Genomic DNA, 21,907 nt, shown 5'->3' with positions numbered 1-21,907 from the left:
GTGGGCCAAGTTGTAATTTTTGGAGTTTCTGCCTAATATGAGGGGTGGACTGGCTAAGTGGGAATGCTGTCAGGAGGAGGATGTGCTAGGTTTCCACCCTGAGAGATCAGAGAGCTTAGAAGGGGATCATCTAAAGTGTTGGGAGAGTCTTCTGGTTCTCCAGGTTTTAAAATACAGGAGCTACATGGGGTGGGATTTTGGTAAAGGACTGTGAAAGCCTGAATATAGGGAATCTCAATCCACTTCCTCATCTGGCAGCAATAAAGATCCAATTGCAGAAGGTTATCATAATTTAGAGACCCATTTTCAGGCCATTTTTCTCCATTTCCCAACTTAAACAAAGTCCGGGCACTGCTACAGTAGAATTTAAGTTTCTCCTTCTTTAACCCTTCAGTTTTAAAGAATTTCCAGTTCTTAAGGATACACTCCAGAGACGTTTTTTCTGACTTGGAGAGGGATCCTCCCATGTTGAGTAACTTGCAACTGAGAACAAGACAGTGCTCCTAGAATGGAATCCATCATCCCGGAAGCCTTTACCAGGAGGTTTTAACCTGAAGGGGTGCAGGGCGTCCCCTAAATTCTCTTTGGACCTAATGGGATTTCAAGCATCCTCTTCTCTCCCATTGCTTTCTGACCAGATATCTCTGCCCTCTGCGATACCACCATGTGCAGGACACCCCACCCAGCAATTAGAGAAGGGCTTTCCCGCTAAGTGTAAACTGTTGCCAGGACTTTCCTTAAGAGGGATCCCTTTTCTGTAGAGCTTACGTCCTACGATAAGTCTTTCCACGCTGGGTGTATTCCTCGTGACTGAGCATCTACAAAGCTTGTGATTCGGGCTTCTGGGTAGCAGCCAGTCTAATAGGCTGTCCCTAGCAGAATGCGTAGCTACCAAGGCCTGGAGTGAAGGGGTCCAGTAGATGCAAAGGAGAAACTTGGGGGAATTGGAGTTGAGCGCCTTGGAAGATGGCACGAGGCTCAAGGTTTGAGGCCCAGCAGGCAGAGACATTCTCAGAGTAGATTTCTGGGCATTGAGTGAGGTGAGAGACTAGACAACAGAAGAACCCCGAAATCCTTTGCTCTGTCTTCCTGGCAGCTGAGATAGAATTAAGAATCATCTGATGATTTTGTCTGACACAGACAGCACAGAGTGTGCCAGTGGCTGGGATGCAGCTTAGGAATGATATCCAAGAAATTCTTCCCTAGAAGAAGGATATTATAAGAAGGAGATAAGGAGTGAGAAAGAGAACTTGTTGTGGGAGGAAAGTGGAAAAGAAAACTGTAGTGGAGGGTTTCACACAGGACAGTGAGAGAGAGACAGTGAGAGCAAGAGAGAGACAGAACTTTTGGGCTTCTGCTCAGTTGGAAATTGCGTTTCCACCTTGTCACAGAGGACAGCAACAACTATCACCCAAGAATTATTTGATTCTTGAAAAGAAAGTGAAGGGGAGATGAGAGAAAGAAGGCAGGAGTAGAAGTCAGGGGCCGTAAGTGACAGCTGGGCGAAGCCCGTGGTTTACCTTGACTTTCCAAATTCCCGAGTTGCCATACCAGATCTGATCTCAGGGGGCCTCAGTCTGCAGCAGCTTGAAGTGGGGTCTGGGCTCACCGGCCAGAGATTGAGTCTGGGTCACGGCAATGAGAGCACCAGATCCTAACCACTAAACCTGTGGTCAGTGACAAGACCCTGGCTTCCTGGCTTTGCAAAAAAGAATTCCCTCAAAGACAGAAAGTAGTGAAGCAAATGAAGTGTTTATTAGGAGGGTTAGAGCACAGTACGTGTGGGTAGACTCATGGCGGGGACTCAGAGAGAGAGTCACTGAGTTTTGCCCTCGTGGCAGTCTGAACAGTTTTATGTGGCATGTCTTCTGGGTTTCCTTGGCCAATCATTTTGGTTTGCCTTGTTCACGGTCTATATTTGGTGTACCACAGGATCCTTCCATGTGTGTGCGTGCATCTCTTAGCCGAGATGGATTCTACCGAAAAGGCAAAAGGGTAGAGCATCCCTTGGCATCATTAGCCTTTGACCACCAGGGGACCTTTCTGTGCATGTGTGGTTGGGGAAGTCTCCTGATTTTGATAACAAGAAATACGTGGTCTGGGCAGGGCCCAGAGTCCTCCCTTAATTGTCCTGCTATTGTTGTCTTGGAGTTTCAGTCTACAGGAGGTCTTCTGACTTCAAGAATGAGAAATATGTGTTCTGGGCAGGGCCTAGCCTCCTCCCTTAACTTTTGTCATGGGGTTTCTGTCCACAGAGAATGAATTTTACCCTGAGATTTAACCTGGGGGCAGGGGGGTTCCATCTACATCCTGCCTCAATTTCATGGATAGAGGGATCTCACATTTTAAAAAATTTATTTATTACTTTTAGTTGCACTGGATCTTCTTTGCTGCATGGGCTTTCTCTTGTATAGGTTCTAGGAGAGGCAGCAGAGGATGAGATGGTTAGATAGCATCACAGACTCAGTGGACACGAATTTGAGCAAACTCTGGGAGACAGATAGCTTCCCAAGTGGCGCTAGTGGTAAAGAATCTGCCTGCCAAGGCAGCAGATGCCAGAGACCTGGGCTCGATCCCTGAGTTGGGAAGATCCCCTGGAGAAGGAAATGGCAACCCACTCCAGTATTCTTGCCTGAAAAAATTCCATGGACAGAGGAGCCTGGAGTGTTGTAGCCCATGGGGTCACTGAGTTGGACACGACTTAGCAACTCAACAACAGGTTCCAGAGGGCATGGGCTTCAGTAGTTGTGGCTCACGGGCTCTAGAGGGCTTCAGAGCACAGGCTCAGAAGCTGTGGGGCATGGTTCCAGCTGCTCCACCACATGTGGAATCTTCCCGGACCAGGGATCAAACCCGTGTTCCCTACATTGGCAGGAGGATTCTTCTCTAATATGTCACCAGGGAAGACCGTCTGAAGCAAGGTCCTGGAGCGACAGCCCACCAGTCTTCACTCCTGGGGGGAGGGGAGGTTACCAGTTGTAGGTGGGATTGAGATCAGGGTGGCTCACTGGTTGTCAGGGAAAGCAGCAGAAGAGCACAGCCATTCACTGCCCCTTTGATAAGTTCTCAGGGTGGAGATGTTCTGATCTAACACCTAAAACAATTACTAGCTGGGGTTGGTGGCAAGGACGCAGGCATCTACTGATTCGGAAGGTCGGTCATCTGAGTAAAATGTAGGTGACACAGGGACTGGTCAAGCAGAGGGTGAACAGAGAAGCAAGAGTACAGTCATCTTGGGGAGCCTGCCTGTACAGGGCAATTCAGCTCCATTCTGGCACTGCCACCTGTAAACAGTGTCAGATTCCATGTATTACAGGCTCAGTCCCACAGGACTGTCCTCCCTCTCCTACTTCAGATATCCATTGTACATCCACGTGGTTACCTGTACTTCTTTTTAAAGCATTTCTTTCATTTATTCATTTTTAAATGTTTTGGTTGTACAGGGTCTTCATCACTGCACGTGGGCTTTCTCAGGTTGCAACAAGCGGAGGTTACTCTTCATTGGGGTGCACGGCTTCTTATTGCGATGGCTTCCCTTTTTGAGGAGCACAGGCTCTAGGCACACAGGCTTCAGTAGTTTTGCAGCACATTGGCTCAGTAGTTGCTGCTCAAGGGCTACAGCGCCTGGGCTCAGTAGTTGTAGCACATCCCACAGCATGTGGAATCTTCCAAGACCAGGGGTCAAACACATGTGCCCCTGCATTGGCAGGCAGACTTTCAATCCAGTGAGCCACCAGGGAAGTCCTCACCTGTGCTTCTGACCAGGTAGATCAGAGGTTCCCATGCTCCCCTCTTCATTTCCATTAATTTGCAAAAGTGGCCCACAGAACTCAGGAAAACAGTTTATATGGGCTTGCCTGGTGCCTCAGAGGTTAAAGCGTCTGCCTGCAATGCGGGAGACCAGGGTTCGATCCCAGGGTCAGGAAGATCCCCTGGAGAAGGAAGTGGCAACCCACTCCAGTATTCTTGCCTGGAGAATCCCATGGAGTGAGGAGCCTGGTAGGCTACAGTCCACGGGGTTACAAAGAGTCGGACATGACTGAGCTACTTCACTTTCACTTTCTATTGATATATTACAAAGGGTATTAAAGGATACAGATGGACAATCAGATGAAAAGATATCTAAGGGGAGCTTCAGAGTCTGTGGAGTTTGGGGTGCGTCACTCTCCCAGCACACAAACCCCAAAACTCTCTGAACTCTGTCCTTTTGGGGTTTTATGGAGGCTTCATTGCATAGGCGTGATTGATGAAATCATTGGCCATTGGTGATTGAACTCAGTCTCCAAACCCTTCTCCCCTCCCTGCCTCACAGTCTGGGAGGTGGGGCTGAACATTCCACCCCTAGTAAATCCTAAAGGAAATCAACCCCGAATATTCATTAGAAGAACTGATGCTGAAGCTGAAACTCCAATACTTTGGCCACTTGATGTGAAGAGCCAACTCATTGGAAAAGACCCTGATGCTGGGTAAGATTGAAGGCAGGAGGAGAAGGGGGTGGCAGAGGATGATATGGTTGGATGGCATCGCCAACTCAATGAACATGAGTTTGAGCAAACTCCAGGAGACAGGAGACAGTGAATGACAGGGAAGTCTGGTGTGCTGCAGTCCACGGGGCTGCAAAGAGTTGGACACGACTGAGCAGCTGAACAACAACAATCACAGGTTGCTTCCCCTGGCAACCAGCCCCCATCCTCAACAGTTTTCCAAAAGTCGCTTCATTAGCATAAACTCTATAGTTGAGAGGAGCTTGTTATGAATAACAAGACACCTTTACCACTTTTATCACTTAATAAATTCCATAGATTTTAGGAGCTCTGTACCCTGAACAGGAATGAAAGTAAAATATGTATAAATCACAATATCACAGTCAAAAGTCAAAGTGTTAGTCACTCAGTTGTGTCTGACTTTTTGTGACCCCATGGACAGTAGCATACTAGGCTCCTCTGTCCATGGGATTCTCTAGGCAAGAACACTGGAGTGGGTTCCTGCCGGGAGCCAGCACGGGAGTCCCCACCCATAACAAGGTTATGTGGGAGAGTTCTGGTGGGCAAGGCGAGCCAGAACTCGCGGGGTGCCCCTCTGGGCCTGCCTGAGCGTCTACCCCAAAACCAGAGTCTGTCTGTTTTACTGCTTCATGACTTTCACCAACTCCTCCGACAGTCACGGAGGGGGGCTATCCCCATCGCCTTTTCTCTGAAGGAAATCAACTTAGAACTCTGGCTAATTAGCCTCTTGGGCATAATAGGAGTGTTTAAATCCAAACCCCCCAGATGGCTCTCTAACTTGCCTGACAGGTTTACCCGGACTCCTACAGCTACGCATACGATTGTTTACAGTCTCCCAACCGTGAGAGGCACGGGAAGGTTAAGATATTCAAATAGTATAGAGCCTCTGGGGGAATTAGAAATTGTCAGAATAGAACTAGTAGAAGATTTCATTGTTGAGCCAATGCTTGCTGCCAAGTTTCCACATCCCCTGTATTGTATCTTTGGAAGTGTATTAATTAATATAGTTGGTATGTAGAAAAAATAAGCAGTGGCCTTGGTGTTAACAACTTTAGACCCTTAAGGTAATAAATTCTTTCCTTCGTTGTAAACCCATTGCACCTTTGCCCTATAGGAATGCAATTTTATCTAACACCTTCGGAGGATGGCGCCAAACTTTAAAATAATTACTCTTAGAGAAAATAAGTCTTATGGTTGACAAACCTTTGTCGGAGTCATAAAATGTTAACAGGCCTTCTGGCCAGAAGATGATGTAAATCACCTAAACCATTTGTATAAGATAAGTTTGCAGAAAAGAAACCCTGGTTTCGATAAGGATCAAAGACTGCTGACTTTGCATGATTTCACACCCCCTATTATCCTCTATGTGCAACTTAGGGTATAAAAGCCCCTGTTGAAAATAAAGTTTCGGGCCTTGCTCACCGAAGCTTGGTCTCCCCGTGTCGTTCTTTCTTGTTTCCTTTTCCTCCTTTTCTCTTCTGTTCTTCCTTCACGCCAAAATAATTGGAGCGCGGGGGTCCTCTGGGACCACTTATTTGCCTGGGCTTCTAAGACCCAATCGAGAAGGTGCCTAAGGTGGGGCACCTTCCGCTATTTGAGAGGGTGCCTGCAGCCTCTGTGGTCAGAGCAAGTTTGGTGTCACGAACTTTATTGATTTCCCGCGTAAACCAGTTATTATTGAGCATCTAATAAATCCCTGCTTTGCTATTCTAATCGCCAACGCCGTCCTCCTGAGGGAATCCCTGGATCCAACTGGGGCTGGACCCCAGGAGTTTCCCTATCCCTTCTCCTGGGGATCTTCCCAACCCAGGGCTCAAACCCAGGTCTCCCACATTGCAGGCAGATTCTTTAACATCTGAGCCACCAGGGAAATCCAAGAATGCTGGAGTGGGTAGCCTATCCCTTCTCCAGGGATATAACAGTAATCCTCTCCAATCTTCCTGCATCCAAGTTGATCCTTCAGTTGAAATTTACCTGAAGCCTTGTTAGGGGGCAAGCAAAGATAGAGTGCCCAAGCAAAGCTTATTATAAAGTACATTTTGTCCTAATTTCTCTCCATCCTAAGAGGCAGTGTGGGGGTAATTAAACATTGATTTGAATAAAAAAAACATTTTTTTAATGTGAACCATTTTTAAAAGTCTTTATCGAATTTGTCACAGTATTGTTTCTGTTTCATGTTTTGGGTTTTGGTCACCAGGCATATGGGATCTTAGCTCCCCAACCAGTGATCTCTCTTGCACCCCCTGCATTGGAAGGTAAAGTCCTAACCATTGGACTGCCAGGAAAGTCCCTGATTTGATTTGGAATGAGAATGTGCTGTGCTGTGCTTAGTCACTCAGTCATGTCTGGCTCTTTGCGACCCCATGGACTGTAGCCTGCTAGGCTCTTCTGTCCATGGAATTCTCCAGGCCAGAATACTGGAGTGGGTAGCCTTTCCCTTCTCCAGGGGATCTTCCCAACCCAGAAATCAAACTGGGGTCTCCTGCAATGCAGAAAGATTCTTTACCAGCTGAGCTACCAGGGAATATCTGGGAGTGAGAATATCTTTGTTCAAATTCTGTTTTTCTAAACTGTAATCTTGGACTAGTCATTGATAGGCCTAGTCATTTAACTAGTCATTTAAATTTCCTTCTACTCATCTGTGAAGTGAAAGCGGTTTCTGACCTATCCACCTTATGTGCTCATTGAGAGTATTAAATAAGATAAAGTCCGAGGATGAATTTAATGAACAATTAAATTTAATGAACAACTAAAATTAAGATAAAATTAAGATAAAGTCCAAGGATGAATTTAATGAGCAATTTAAAAAAATCAGACTTGTATAAAGGGAGTGGCTAAAATGTACAAAAATGCAGCAAGGAAATTTCTTTTGATCATTTCCACAAATAATTCTTGGCAAAAGTATCAGTTAATATTTACTGAGATGCCACCCTATATCAGGCACTATACTAGACTCACACTGTCCACTTCATGTTATAACAGCCCCGGCTAAGTACGAACTATTACCTTTACTGAGTTGATGAGGAAATGGAGGCTCTGAGACTTTAAGTAAATTGTGAAATTCAAACCCTTCTCTGGCTCACTCCACAGGCCCTGTTCCTCCCTTTGCTCTCAGCTAAAAAGCCTGCTCCTTCAGAGCACTGACTGCATTGTGGCATTGTCCTTGGTTTGTTGTGATCTCCTTGAGAGCTGGAACCCTCTCTTCCCATTTATTCCTTTATCATCACACCCAGTGTTAGGCTCATAGAAGGTACTTTTCATTGTCTTCTTGAATTAAGTACTTATTATATGCTTAATTCACTCACAGCGTGCTAGACACTGAGATGTAATACATTTCCACTTCAGAATCAGGACAAAAGAAAAACACTAAAATTGAAAATACAGTGCTTCCTGATACTCAGGCAATATGATTATACTATTTGCTTTCTTGTATTGCTTTCCTCATAGGGCAGTTTCAAAAACAAGCCAATTACCTCAGTTGTTCTATATTACTTTTTCTATTTCTTGAGTTCACTGGTTTCTTTTCTAGATTTCACTGCTCAGTCATGTGTGGGTGAGCTGGATAGTTGGGTAGTGCCCATAAACAAAAAAAGGAGAGCAGTACATGACACAGGGCAACACCTTGGATATTTATCCACACAGGGACAGTGTATCAGCAATGATTCAAACATGCCTAAATCTACCCAGGCTTCATCGTCAGTTCAGCTCAGTTGTTCAGTTGTGTCCGACTCTTTGTGACCCCATAGACTGTAGCATGCCAAGCTTCTCTGTCCATCACCAACTCCCGGAGCTTGCTCAAACTCATGTCCTTCGAGTTGGTGATGCCCTCCAACCATCTCATCCTCTGTTGTCCCCTTCTCCTCCTGCCTTCAATCCTTCCCAGCATCAGGGTCTTTTCCAATGAGTCCCCTCTTCGCATCAGGTGGCCAAAGTATTGGAGTTTCAGCTTCAGCATCAGTCTTTCCAATGAATATTCGGATTGATTTCCTTTAGGATTGACTGGCTTGATCTCCTTGTAGTCCAAGGGACTCTCAAGAGTCTTCTCCAATACAGTTCAGAAGCATCAGTTCTTTGGTGCTCAGCTTTCCTTATGGTCCAACTCTCACATCCATACATTACTACTGGAAAAGCCACAGCTTTGACTAGATGGACCTCTGTCTGCAAAGTAATGTCTCTGCTTTTTAATATACTGTCTATGTTGGTCATAGCTTTTCTTCCAAGGAGTAGGCATCTTTTAATTTCATGGCTGCAGTCATCATCTGCAGTGATTTTGAAGCCCAGGAAGAGAAAGTCTGTCTCTGTTTTTCTTGTTTCCCCATCTATTTGCCACGAGGTGATGGGACCAGATGCCATGATCTTAGTTTTTTGAATGTTGAGTTTTAAGCCAGGTTTTTCACTCTCCTCTTTCACTTTCATCAAGAGGCTCTTTAGTTCTTCTTCACTTTCTGCCATAAAGGTGGTGTCATCTGCATATCTGAGGTTATTGATATTTCTCCCTGCAATCTTGATTCCAGCTTGTGCTTTATCCAGCCCAGCATTTAGCGTGATATACTCTGCATATAAGTTAAATAAGCAGAGTGACAGTATACAGCCCTGACATATTCCTTTCCCAGTTTGGAACCAGTCCACTGTTCCATGTCCGGTTCTAACTCTTGCTTCTTGACCTGTATACAGATTTTTCAGGAGGCAGGTAAGGTGGTCTGGTATTTCCATCTCTTTAAGATTGTTGTAATCCACACAGTCAAAGGCTTTGGCGTAATCAATAAAGCAGAAGTAGATGTTTTTCTGGAACTTTCTTACTTTTCCTATGATCCAGTGGAGCTAATTATAAATTAGCCAGATCTATCATTATAAATTGTCCTTTGAGTCCTAGCAACAGCCTCATGTGAAGAATACTCAGTGTTTTTGGATGAGGATAAAATGAGTTTATTTTTATTTTATTTTTTAGACAGAAGAAGCTTTAAATGTTCTTCTAAATGTTCATACCTGTTAGACATTTCTACCATTAGAAAGAGCTCTAGGTCTTTCCCTTTCCATTGGTGAGTGCAGTATACAAACATATATTTTTCTAAACTTTAATTAAATGATTATAGTTATACAGTAAGAAGGCTTCCCAGGTGACTCAGTGATAAAGAACATGCCTGCCAACGCAGGAGACATAAGAGACGTGGGTGCAATCCCTGGGTCGGGAAGAGCCTCTGGAGGAGGGCATGGAAACCCACTCCAGTATTCTTGCCTGGAGAATCCCAAGAACAGAAAAGCCTGGCGGGGCTACAGTCCATGGGGTCACACAGAGTTGGACACGACTGAAGCGACTTAGCACAGTCGCTTAGAACTTAGAAATGGGCAGTAACTCTGTCAAAGTTCAAGACAAGCACTTAGGAAGCCACCAAGGCAACAAACAACAGCTTTACACACACACGCACACACACACACACACACACGCACACACACGCACACACACACAGAAATGTGTGTGTATGTTGTTATTCGTTGTTTAGTTGCTAAGTCGTGTTCAGCTTTTCACGACCCCGTGGATTATAGTCCACCAGGCTCCTCTGTCCATGGGATTCTCCAGGCAAGAGTACTGGAGTGGGTTATCATTTCCTCCTCCAGGGGATCTTTTCTACCCAAGGATCAAAACCCCCACATCGCCTGCATTGGCAGGTGAATTCTTTACTGCTGAGCCACCAGGGAAGTTTGTGCATATGTATGAATACATAAATATTTCCTAGCCCTCTCTGTTGAGAGGACCTAGAGGCAAAAACAGCCCACTGTCAATGAATGTATTTTGTGCCCAAATCTTGGTTTATCAATGCCATTTTCCAATTAAAAAAAAAAAAAGAGCCTGAGTTCATTGGAGAAATGGCTGATTCCAGGACTGGGGCAGGTAAAGTACAAGATAAGCCTGGAACATCTTGTGGAATCACAAGGTGAAAAAGTTCAAAATTGGACTAGAGACAGGGCCTCAGAGCCAAACTGATGGCTCTTCCAATAGCTAAATCTGGGACAGTATGAGTAACCAAACAATGTCAATATTGGATTATAACTTATAGGCAAAGTTATACTATACAAAGTTATAGTATAGTATAGTATAGTATAGTATATTATACTGAGGTGTTGCTAGTGGTAAAAATAAAAACCTGCCTAACAATAAGAGATGGCTGATTCAATCCCTGGGTTGGGAAGGTTCCCTGAAGGAGGAAATGGTAAATCACTCCAGTATTTTTGCCTGGAAAATCCCATGAACAGAGAAGCCTGGAGGGCTACAGTCCATAGGGTTGCAAAGAGTCGAACATGACTGAAGCAACTTAGCACACATGCAAGTACTGATAAAAATAAAAGAATAAATTTTAAAATGAGGGAGAAGGGATAGTGCTTTCTTTTGGTAGATTTCCTATTAATTAATAAAGATGGAGTGATGGAAATATAAGATTATCATTTGGCAAATGCTACAGTAATAACTGGGGCTTCCCTGGAAGCTCAGGTGGTAAAGAGTCTGCCTGCAATGCAGGAGAACCCCATTCGATTCCTGGGCCTGGAAGTTCCCCTGGAGAAGGGATCGGATACCCACTCCAGTATTCTTGGGCTTCCCTGATGGCTCAGATCCACCTGTAATGTGGGAGACCTGGGTTTGATCCCTGGTTTGGGAAAACCCCCTGGTGGAGGGCCTGACAACCCACTCCAGCGTTCTGGCCTGGAGAATTCCCATGGATGGAGGAGCCTGGCAAGCTACAGTCCATGGGGTCACAGAGTCAGACACGACTGAGAAACTAAGCGCAGCAACAGTAATAACTGTTATAGGCAAGGCTCAAGGATAGATACTAATTCTAGACTTCGGAAGTATGATGAGAAACAACACATTTACATGGTCTCAAAGTATCACCCCACAGGCTGCTGACTAATTACAAAGGGAAAAATAGCAACTCTCCAATGGATAAGCTGGCAGACACTATCTTAGTCAAGTGACCAAAGTTAGTAATTGTCAGTAATGGGACATACTGATGTGTTCCAGAAAGTGGAGACAATGTTATGACTGGGTATATTAATAAATCTTATCTATGGAGTAGGGGTGACTAGAGCATGTCTCACCATGCAACAGATAAAGAAACAGCGATCACTCATATTATTCAAGAAAGGGAAGTGTTGGTATTTTATGGCTCGGATAATGTTTAAAGTTCATCTGTGTTCAAATCTGATTATGGAGTGCTAGTATTTTTATTTGATCCCTCATGGTCTTAGCTGATGTTGATGCTCTGTGAAATTGTTCATGTGCTAGAGGAGAGCATCAGGACCCAGCGTGAAGGACAATATGGATGGACCTTAAAGGCATTAAGTGAAAGTCGCTCGGTCGTGTCCAACCCTTCGCGACCCTATGGTATACAATCCATGGAATTCTCCAGGCCAGAATACTGGAGTGGGCAGCCTTTCCCTTCTCCAGGGGATCTTCCCAACCCAGGGATCAAACCCAGGTCTCCCGCATTGCAGGCGGATTTTTTACCAACTGAGCTATCATTACACTAAGTGAAATAAGTCAGACAGAGCAAGACACACACAGTATGATCTTGCTTATACCTGGGATCTAAAATAAGCAAACCAAACTACGTATATGGAGAGCAGGTTGGGGGTTGTCAGGGGTAAGGGGTGGGGTGTGGGTGAAATGGGTGGAGTAACAACAAGCTATACTATCTAGCGGTATAAATTTGCAGTTGTAAAAAAAGTAAGTCTTGGGAGGTGATATCGGAGAAAGGCAATGGCACCCCACTCCAGTACTCTTGCCTGGAAAATCCATGGACGGAGGAGCCTGGTGGGCTGCAGTCCATGGGGTTGCTAGGAGTCGGACATGACTGAGCGACTTCACTTTCACTTTTCACTTTCATGCATTGGAGAAGGAAATGGCAACCCACTCCAGTGTTCTTGCCTGGAGAATCCCAGGGACGGGGGAGCCTGGTGGGCTGCCGTCTATGGGGTCGCACAGAGTCGGACACGACTGAAGTGACTTAGCAGCAGCAGCAGCAGCAGGGAGGTGATGTACAGCATGGTGACTATCATTACTAACATGTATTGCATATTTCAAAGTTTCTAAGAGAATAAGTCTTAAAAGTTCTCATCTCAAGAAAAAAACTTGTTAACTGTGTGGTGATGGATGTTAATGATTTACTGTGATCATCATTTCACAGCATGTACACATGTCAAATCATTATGTTGTACACGTGAAACTAATATAATGTTATATGTCAATTATATCTCCAAACCACCCCTCCAGAAACCCAACATCCTGGTGTGAGTGCCCGGCCAGCTCACAGCTCACCAAAGTCTAGCTCAAGTGGTCAAGTTCCAAGTGGCAGGAGTTGCTTTCTCTTTCTCAGGATGTGAGTGGGACAACTGATAACACTTGGATAAGATAGATCCATAGGTTAATTAGTTGATAGTAGTTTGCCAACATCAATTTCCTGGTTTTGATATTTATACTATGGTTTGTAAAATATTAACTGGGAAAGCCAGGTGAGGGCTGTATGGGGACTCTGTGTGTTATTTTAAAAATATTTTATTGAGATATCTTTTACATTCATTTTACATATAATAGAGTAGCCAGTGGTATTTTTTTTGGCTGCCCTGTGGAGCATGTGGGATCCTAGTTCCCCCACCAGGGATTGAACTTGCACACCCTGTCCCCCTCATCCCCACCACAGTGGAAATGCAGAGTCTTAGCCACTGGACTGATCGTTTTGCATACTATAGAATTCACTCACTCAAAATGGATATAGTTCAGTGAGTTTAGCCTATTTATAGTTGCACAACCACCGCCATAATCTAATTGTGAAATATGTTAGCACACATCCTCTAAAGAAACCCCACACATCAGTTACTTCTCTTTCCTCTTGCCTCCTCCACCTCCAAACAACATCTACTGTGCTTTTTGTCTCTATTGCTTTGCTTATTCTAGTCATTTCATATAAATGGAATCAGAGGATATATGATCTTTTGTGACTGATGCCTTTAGTTAGCATAATGTTTTCAAGGTTCAGTCTTGCCACAACATGTATTAGCATTTTTTTTAAACTGTTGAATAATATTCCATTATGTGGATAGACCATTTTGTGTTTATCCATTCATCAGTGAATGGATATGGAGGTTGTTTCTACTTTTTTGTTACTATGAATAATGCTCCTATTACCATCTGCCTACCACACAGGTTTTCGTGGGGACATGTATTTTCATTTCTCTTGGGCATATCTGGAAGTAGAATTGCTGGGTCAAAATGCTAACTTATGTTTAGCATTTTGGAAAGTAGCTATGCTCACCACTATACCATCAAAGCCACATTTAGCGTTTCCAACTACTTCAAACTATTTTCCAGAATGGTTGGGTTTTGTTTGCAGTTTCTGTCATCGTGGCCAACATTTGTTATTGCTTGTCTTTCTATGTGTTACTTTGCAATACTTTTCATAAGTCTAAAATTATTTCCAAAAATAAAAAACAGAATATGAAAGAGAATATGGAAAAAGGAAAGCCCCCATGGGACTTAGAGCGAAAAATACAAAAGCAATATATCACAAAAGCTGTAAAAAAAAATACATATTCCCAAATCCTAGTAGTATATGGTTTAAATATAGCTGTAATATTTCTGAACTCTGGTTGCTTTTCCCCCTTATAATTCTTAGGAACCATCCTAAAGAATTTCTTTTTTTTTGTATAAAGCACTATAAAATGCATTCAGAAGAGGTGAAGTTTATTTAAAATTTATTAGGTTTGTATTTTTATATACATTAAGGTGGCTTTTTATTTTGGTTTTTGATTTTTTTCAATGTGCCATAATGACTCTTTACTGCTTTTTTTACAATAAAAGAGAGATTCTAACCACTGTGGATCTCTCAGGAAACTTCTTGCGAAAGAAGTTTCTAGCAAGTGAACAAAAAGCAGGAAGGGGTTGGGGGGGCGGGGCGTGTGTTATTTGTGGGTCTCTTTGTGTAGGGAGGAGGTGTCTGTCTTCAAGGGCAGGTTCATCAGGCGAGTGAACGAAGTGAACTTGCCTCTCTGCCTGGGCTCTGGCTCTCTTGCGGGGAGGAGGATCAAGGGGGGCCGTGACAAGGGCAGGACAGAGTGTGTGCCGAGGGGTAGGTCCGCGTTAGGCTGAACCAAGTTATCAAATCATCACTGCCCAGCAACAGTCCCGGCTTTGCCCTTTAGGGCTGAGAACTCGATCGCCTGCCTTTCCAGTGCCCGCGGGAGGTGTGGTCTCCGCGGGGAGGCAAGGCGGGGCGGAGGGCCAGGTGGAGTTCTCCTCTGGGTGACTGCTCGCCTCTCAGGATGGAGAGTGCCAGTGGCGTGCCGTGTTCACAAGGCACCCACATTCGGCTTTCCAGGATGTGGGTTGTGCATCCGCCTTTCTCCTCTGCTGGGGCCCGACCATGACCTTTTTGCGCCGGGGGCAGCCAACGGGGGAACCGGAGGGCAGGGTCAGAGGCGATCAGGGCCAGGCTGGCTCCAGGCGGCTGTGCCATCGGGGCTGTGGGGAGGGTATCGAGGCCAGGACCCGGGCTGGTCCCTGTCCCGGAGACAGAGATTGGGGCCCCTCTCCCTCGTGGCCCCCTCGCTCTGTCTGCAGGAGTCCCCAGCCTCACCAGGCATTTATAATACATTTTTAAAAGTTTTCATCAGATGAATGGACTGATCAGCTCACTTCTGATCAAGAAATAAGAGAGACAGAAATATCACCAGCAACCTATTCCTGGCCCTGCTGACTTTAGCACCCCTTAAGCAGGCTTTCCCAATTGGTAAAGAACCTGCCTGCCAATACAGGAGACCCAGATTTGATCCCTAGGTAAGGAAGATCCCCTGGAGGAGGGCATGGCAACCCACTGCAGTATTCTTGCCTGGAGAATCCCATGGACAGAAAAGCCAGGCAGGCTATGGCCCATGGGGTGGCAAAGAGTCATACATGACTGAAGCGACTTAGCACAGCACACACACAGGCTGGCCTCAGATTCTACTACCTGCACACATGTCCGTTGTTTTTTTTAAATGACAAGAAGCAACCACAGCTTTCAAAACAAACTCCTGTGGATTCAGGACAAAGAAAGTAAACAAACTGCTGCTGATACTGCTACTGTTGCTGCTAAGTCGCTTCAGTCGTGTCCGACTCTGGGCGACCCCATAGACGGCAGCCGACCAGGCTCCCTGGTCCCTGGGATTCTCCAGGCGAGAACACTGGAGTAGGTTGCCATTGCCTTCTCCAATGCATGAAAGTGAAAAGTGAAAGTGAAGTCGCTCATTCGTGTCCCACCCTTAGCGACCCCATGGACTGCAGCCCACCAGGCTCCTCTGTCCATGGATTTTCCAGGCAAGAGTACTGGAGTGGAGTACTGGAGTTGGGTGCCATTGCCTTCTCCAACAAACTGCAGTCATGCCATTTCTGTTGCGCACCTTTTTTTGGACAATAATTGTCTTGATTTTAGGAAAAGGAAGCTCCTAATCCTGCATGTAAGCTCTACCAGGGCAGGGAATATTTGTGAGCTTTGTCCGCTGAGGTATCTCCAAAGCTCAGTGGAGGGCCTGGCTCACAGTAGGTGCCCATTAGCACACCTGGCACTAGTCTCAGAGTGTTGTCCTGGCTACAGCTGGAGTGCATCAGACACAGCCTAACGCTCATCCTGGAAACCACTCAAGAAGTGGCAGTTCTCTCCTGAACTCCTTAGACTGCCAGGCAGCCCACATTCCAAACCACAGTACAAACCGTCCTTTTGAGTGACGGCTTCCCGTTTCTGGGGCCTGGGAAAGAAATGCAGGAAATGCTTTTTTTTTTTTTTTTTAAAGTATGTTTGAACTTTCTTTTACCTTTCCTTTTCATCTTCAAATATCAGAACAAAACAACCAGGAAAGGCTATACAAAATGTTGCACATTTTCTCTCTTCAGCACAGAGAACCAAGCGGAAAATGGGGTTGTCACTAGGTTACTGGTTGATAGATATTTTTAACTACCTTTGTAATTTTGTACATTGTCTTAAAAAAGCTTTACTTTACAATTAGCAGTTATTCCTTTTATAATCAAAGCAAGAAATACCCATTTTGGAAACAAAAAGAAAATGCAGTGACCAAAAAATAATGTATAGGTTTGTACCGATTATCCTATAGCTGTCTGAATGTTTTTGTCCTTAGGCCCTAGCCAATGCCTGGAAACAGTTGGCATTCATGAATTTCATTAAATTCAGGAATGAATGAATGAATTGATATGCTTCTCATGATCTCTCTCAGGAAAAACATGTTTGTTTGTTTGTTTGTTTGTTTGACTGTCTCATGCTCAGTTGCTTCTGAATCTTTGTGACCTTGTGGACTGTAGCCCACCAGGCTCCTCTGTCTATGGAATTTTCCAGGTAAAAATACTGGAGTGGGTTACCATTTTCTCCTCCAAGGGATCATCCCAACCCAGGGATTGAACCTGCATCTCCTTCTTTGCAGGTGGATTCTTTACCACTGAGCCATGGGGAAAACTTATGCTGTGATTTTTAATATAATTATATGAATATTTAATTATAATTTTCTTAAGATTTCAGAATAAAAACTTGCCTGCAATTATCTAGTCATCCTTTCCTTTCCTTGACTGTCTTCACTCAGTATATACTACATGTGTTTGTGTATTCAGATCGGCTGCTGTTAACCCTGAAAACAGAGACTGGAGCCTCCTCTGAGTGCTTTTGAAGTCCACCAATGGTAATCTGAATATTTTGTAGCCAGCAGCTGTGTGCTGACTGCCATTTAGTTTGTTGGAAAGTTTACATCCTCAGTGTAGGAGCCTAAACAGTTTTTAGTCCCAAAGTCAAAGCTCTGGTTGGTTTCTGTTTCTTTCACTTCTTTTGACTTCCTCTTTTGAATGTGAAAAATGGTGGGGCCCCAGGTGCACCTGTGGACTTCAGCACAGAGAACCAAGCAGAGAGTGGGGGCCCCAGGAGGTTTCAAATTTCATTTCTTGGGAAGGTTTCCTATAGCAGTGGGGAAGCTTGTTCCATCCAGCCTGGCCCCAGCAAACAGCAGTAAGAACCAGCATCCCAGACTTCTTTTTTGACCAGTGTAGCTTATTCTGAAAAAGATCTTGCATCTTCTCACATGAGAGTTCTTACTCAAGTACTTACTCAACTCTCTGATAGTCATCAAGTGGGAGAGGAAACAAACACACTTGCTTCTCTGAGGCTTAAATAGCATTTCACAACTCTAAGGATCCTTTGCTGCTGCTGCTGCTGCTAAGTTGCTTCAGTCGCGTCTGACTCTGTGCGACCCCATAGACGGCAGCCCACCAGGCTCCCCCGTCCCTGGGATTCTCCAGGCAAGAACACTGGAGTGGTTTGCCATTTCCTTCTCCAGTGCATGAAAGTGAAAAGTGAAAGTGAAGTCGCTCAGTCGTGTCCCACCCTTAGTGACCCCATGGACTGCAGCCTACCAGGCTCCTCCATCCATGGGATTTGCCAGACAAGAGTAAGTACTGGAGTGGCTTGCCATTGCCTTCTCCGCTAGGGATCCTTTAGGTTGCAATAAAATATAAAAGAAAAACAAACACAAAACATCCAAACAACTGCAAATCTCGTTGCTTCAGCCATTAAGTCCCTGACAGTGTTTAACTGTAACCCCTCAAGGTTAAAGATCAACAGCAGGAGTTGAGGGCAAGATAACAAAAGACAACTTCCCCGAAATCACTTTAGTGCTTGGCAATATTTCTAAGTATTTCTGGGACCTTGTCTATAAGCCTGTATCCTCCGTTTGGAGAGGTTGTTTATGATGTAGATTCCTGAGCACTGTCTCCGGAGGTTGTGATTTAGGTGGGTTGGGCTGGGGTCCAAGAATCTGACTGAGAACCCCCAGGCCTGCTGCCCCATCTGCCATAGGGTGCTGTCATGTAGAGTAACATAGCCCTTCTGCATAGACCCACCTTGGTGAGAATCCAAAAAAAAAAAAATGCCTTCCTCTTCTCCAGGCAGATGCAGTCATGCCAGGGCCTCCAGCTGGTCAAGGAGCACAGGCTGAACTAGCCCCACTCACCCCTGGGCTGCGTGCCCGTGCATCTCAGGAGAATGGAGCATCAGTTATTTTACTGCAGACACTTTGTAACCCACATCTCTGGGCGTTTTTATTTCTCTTCTGTTAAGAATAACTGTAGGACTTCCCTGGTGGTCCAGTGGTTAAGGATCCACCTGTCAATGTAGGGGACCTGGGTTTGATCCGTGGTCCAGGAAGATTCAACATGCCAAGGGGCAGCTAAGCCCATGTGGCAACCATGGAAGCCCGCACACCCTAGAGCTCCTCAAGAGAAGCCACTGGAATGAGAAGCTCGTGTACCATGACTAGAGGGTAGCCCCTGCTTGCCACAACTAGAGAAAACCTGTGCAGCAACAAAGACCCAGCCCAGCCATAAATAAGTAAAAATTAAAAAAAATAAAAAGAATAACTGCCAATATAGGGTTTCCTGGTGGTCTGATGGTTAAGAATCTGCCTTCCAATGCAAGTAACCCATGTTTGATCCCTGGTCAAGAAACTAAGATCCCACGTGCCGTGGGGCAAAATAAGTGTGTGGGCCACAACTAAAGAAGCACGTGCTCTGCAGCTACTGAGCCCATGCGCTCCACACACAAGTCCATGCTCCACACCACAAGGAAGAGCCCGTGTGCTGCAGTGAAGACCCAGCAGAGCTGAAAACAAAAACCAAGAATGCCTGCAGATCAAACCCACCATAGGGAACACTACTGGGTGCCCAATGTGTGAAGCGTCTGTGTTTGATTTATCGGGGGTTCAAGAGAGTCTGTAGTTCCCTCTCCATGGTCGGCAACTCTGCCCATCACTGAGTCACTACACAGTTGTTGCATTTCTCGGCAACTTTGATCCCACAGAGCAGAGTGAGTGATGAAAGAGTTGACGGGGGCCACTCAGGAAAAAAGGTAGCATGGAGGCAGGAGGAATTGAAATGAGGATCTTGGTGGAGAGGCTTGGAAGAGAGACTGGGACTCTTTTCTTCAGAAGACTCCTTTCATGGGATGACCTCAATGGCCAGAAACCTTGCAGGATTTGGTTCACCATTTAAATACCCTCATTTCACTCATTAATAGTCACAATTAATCTTATACCTGTCTTTCCAGTCTTGGAACACATCGTCTTTCTAAGAACAGCCCCTTATCTTGAAAAGGATAGCCCCTTATCTGTCTAATAGTATTAATATACTATATTAATTGCATTGATATTAAACAATATATCACTTCAATTTTCCTCTTCTTTCTGGTGTTTATCCATGTTAAATTTTTTTTTAATTTTGATGGAAGCATTTTCATCTCATAACTTCTCATCTTGAAAGCTCACAAATGTATAGTGAGAAATGGTCTCTTTCTTTACACATATAAATAAAGCACTAGAATTTAAGTTTGAAGAATTCTAGTCTGTTTTCCTTACTTTCTTACCAAAAATTCACATTCAAGGATTCTCAGGATTTATTCTCATTCGTTCATTATTCTCATGATTTAGCTAAATCTGCAAAATTTCGTCTTCTGTTTTCAAGCAGAATAGTTTCAAAACCCAAGTTTCAAAAACCAAGCAAAATATTTACAAAATACAAAGGCACTAGACCACACAAGCAAACATACCTATGTGTGAAATAAACAGTGAAATTCATGACCCAGTTATAGACACAATGCCTAATATATGTTTCCTGCCGAAAGCAGTAGTTGATGATTCAAGACTACCTTATGAAAAATGTGGCATCTCACACATCCTTGGCACATGTTGAATATGACTCAATTTACCACAGTTAAAACAATTAGACAAGAAACCATTGGTCCTTCTGCTGAAACTCAAATAAAAGCATTTCTCTATATGTGAGAAATAGAAACAAGGAAATCAAATACTTTTAAAGAGAACTTTCTTTTTTAAGTGCTGAGATAAGTTTTAAAGAAATGCTTCATTTCAAAGTACTTACGGTTAAGAAATAGGTTCTGGGCAGCTGTGTCTTGTGGCTTAGAGAATCTCACTAGAAGTGAAAGACGCAGGAAAGAAGTGTATTCAATTGCAGTTTGTTTTAGTCAAAGTACATTTTCAGCGGTTTTTATTGGCCAATGAAATCCAGGCAGAAGAATTTTCAGAGTATGTTTCTTTTTCCTAGAAACCGAAACTAAAAAAAAAAAAAAAGTGTTCCTTCTCCTACCTTTTATCACCTTTTTAAGGTGAAAACAGATTTGATTCATTATATAATTTGATTGATTTTACCTGCCTGGCAGAACTTAGCAATTTTTAAATTTTACCCTTTAACTCAATAAATAAGATTTAGTGTGTATTTATTGCCATTTTTAAACTGGGGAGCTTCGGTAGTGTTAAGAGAAAACAAGCTATTGGGAATTCTGTATCTAATCAGACACTGCTTTTTTTCTTCTGCCTCTTTGCACTCATTTGTTTTTCCTTGTTGTTGTTGTTATTTAGTTGCTAAGTCATGTCTGACTCTTTGCAACCCCATGAACTGTATAGCTCATCAGGCTCCTCTGTCCATGGGATTTCTCGGGCAAGAATACCGGAGTGGATTACCATGTCCTCTCCCAGGGGATCTTCCCCATCCAGGGATCAAAACTGTGTCTCCTGCATTGGCGGGCGGGTTCTTTACCAATGAGCCATATGGGAACACTTTAGGCACTGTACTAAATGGTTTTTTTTTTTTTTTTTTTTTAAGTATTTATTTATTTTGGATTTGGCTGCATTGGGTCTTTGCTGTCACATGTGGGATCTTTAGTTGTGGTATGTGTCAGCTTAAAAAGATGCACAACGTGAGAGTTGCTAGTTAAGTTTTCTTTGGGGCAAAGTGAAGACTGCATCCCAGGAGACAGCGCTTTAGATAGTGCTGAGAAGCTGTTCCACTGTGATGGGGGGACAGTAGGTATACATGTGGTTTTGGTGAAGGGGGAGTTCATTCAATCAGGCAAAAGTTTTTGCCTGATTTGCAAAAGTTTTCTGCTAGTCACAAGGAGCTGATGTCCCCCATGAAGGGATTTAGTGCTTTTCTAGAGACGAGGAGATGCAAGGATTGGGCTCGGAAAGTCAGTTCCCGAAAATATTTTAACTCTCTGAAGACCTGTTCTGCCAGTTATCCCAGAACACAGAGTGCCCCATTCCTGAATTACCTTCAGGGCGTGTGGAAGGTCAAGAGCTGAAGCAGCACAGAAATCAGTTCCCTCAGAAGTGAAGTGAAGTGAAGTGAAAGTTGCTCAGTCGTGTTCAACTCTTTGTGAGCCCATGGACACATGGAATTCTCCAGGCCAGAATACTGGAGTGGGTAGCCTTTCCCTTCTCCAGGGCATTTTCCCAACCCAGGGATCGAACCCAGGTCTCCCGCATTGTGGGCAGATTCTTTACCAGCTGAGCCACACGGAATCCTGCAGAGG

The 21,907-nt window shown here is 44.4% G+C and overlaps 1 protein-coding gene across 2 annotated transcripts in view; it reads right to left on the bottom strand.

Moving 5' to 3' along the window:
- The window catches only part of LOC147370369 (placenta-specific gene 8 protein), a 34,866-nt gene extending 14,350 nt beyond the window's left edge, over positions 1-20,516 (bottom strand). For both annotated transcript variants that reach the window (XM_086405015.1, XM_086405014.1), the window contains exon 1: positions 20,458-20,516. The gene's annotated coding sequence lies outside the window, so the exon portion shown is untranslated. The remainder of the gene's footprint in view (positions 1-20,457) is intronic.
- Between the last annotated feature and the right edge of the window lie 1,391 nt (positions 20,517-21,907).

This window comes from Bos grunniens, chromosome 6 (assembly GCF_055505025.1).
Source record: "Bos grunniens cultivar Pamir isolate PY7600 chromosome 6, Bosgru_T2T1.0, whole genome shotgun sequence".
NCBI lineage: Eukaryota > Metazoa > Chordata > Mammalia > Artiodactyla > Bovidae > Bos > Bos grunniens.
Note: the sequence above shows the minus strand (reverse complement) of the source record. Positions and strands in the feature narration are given on the sequence as shown.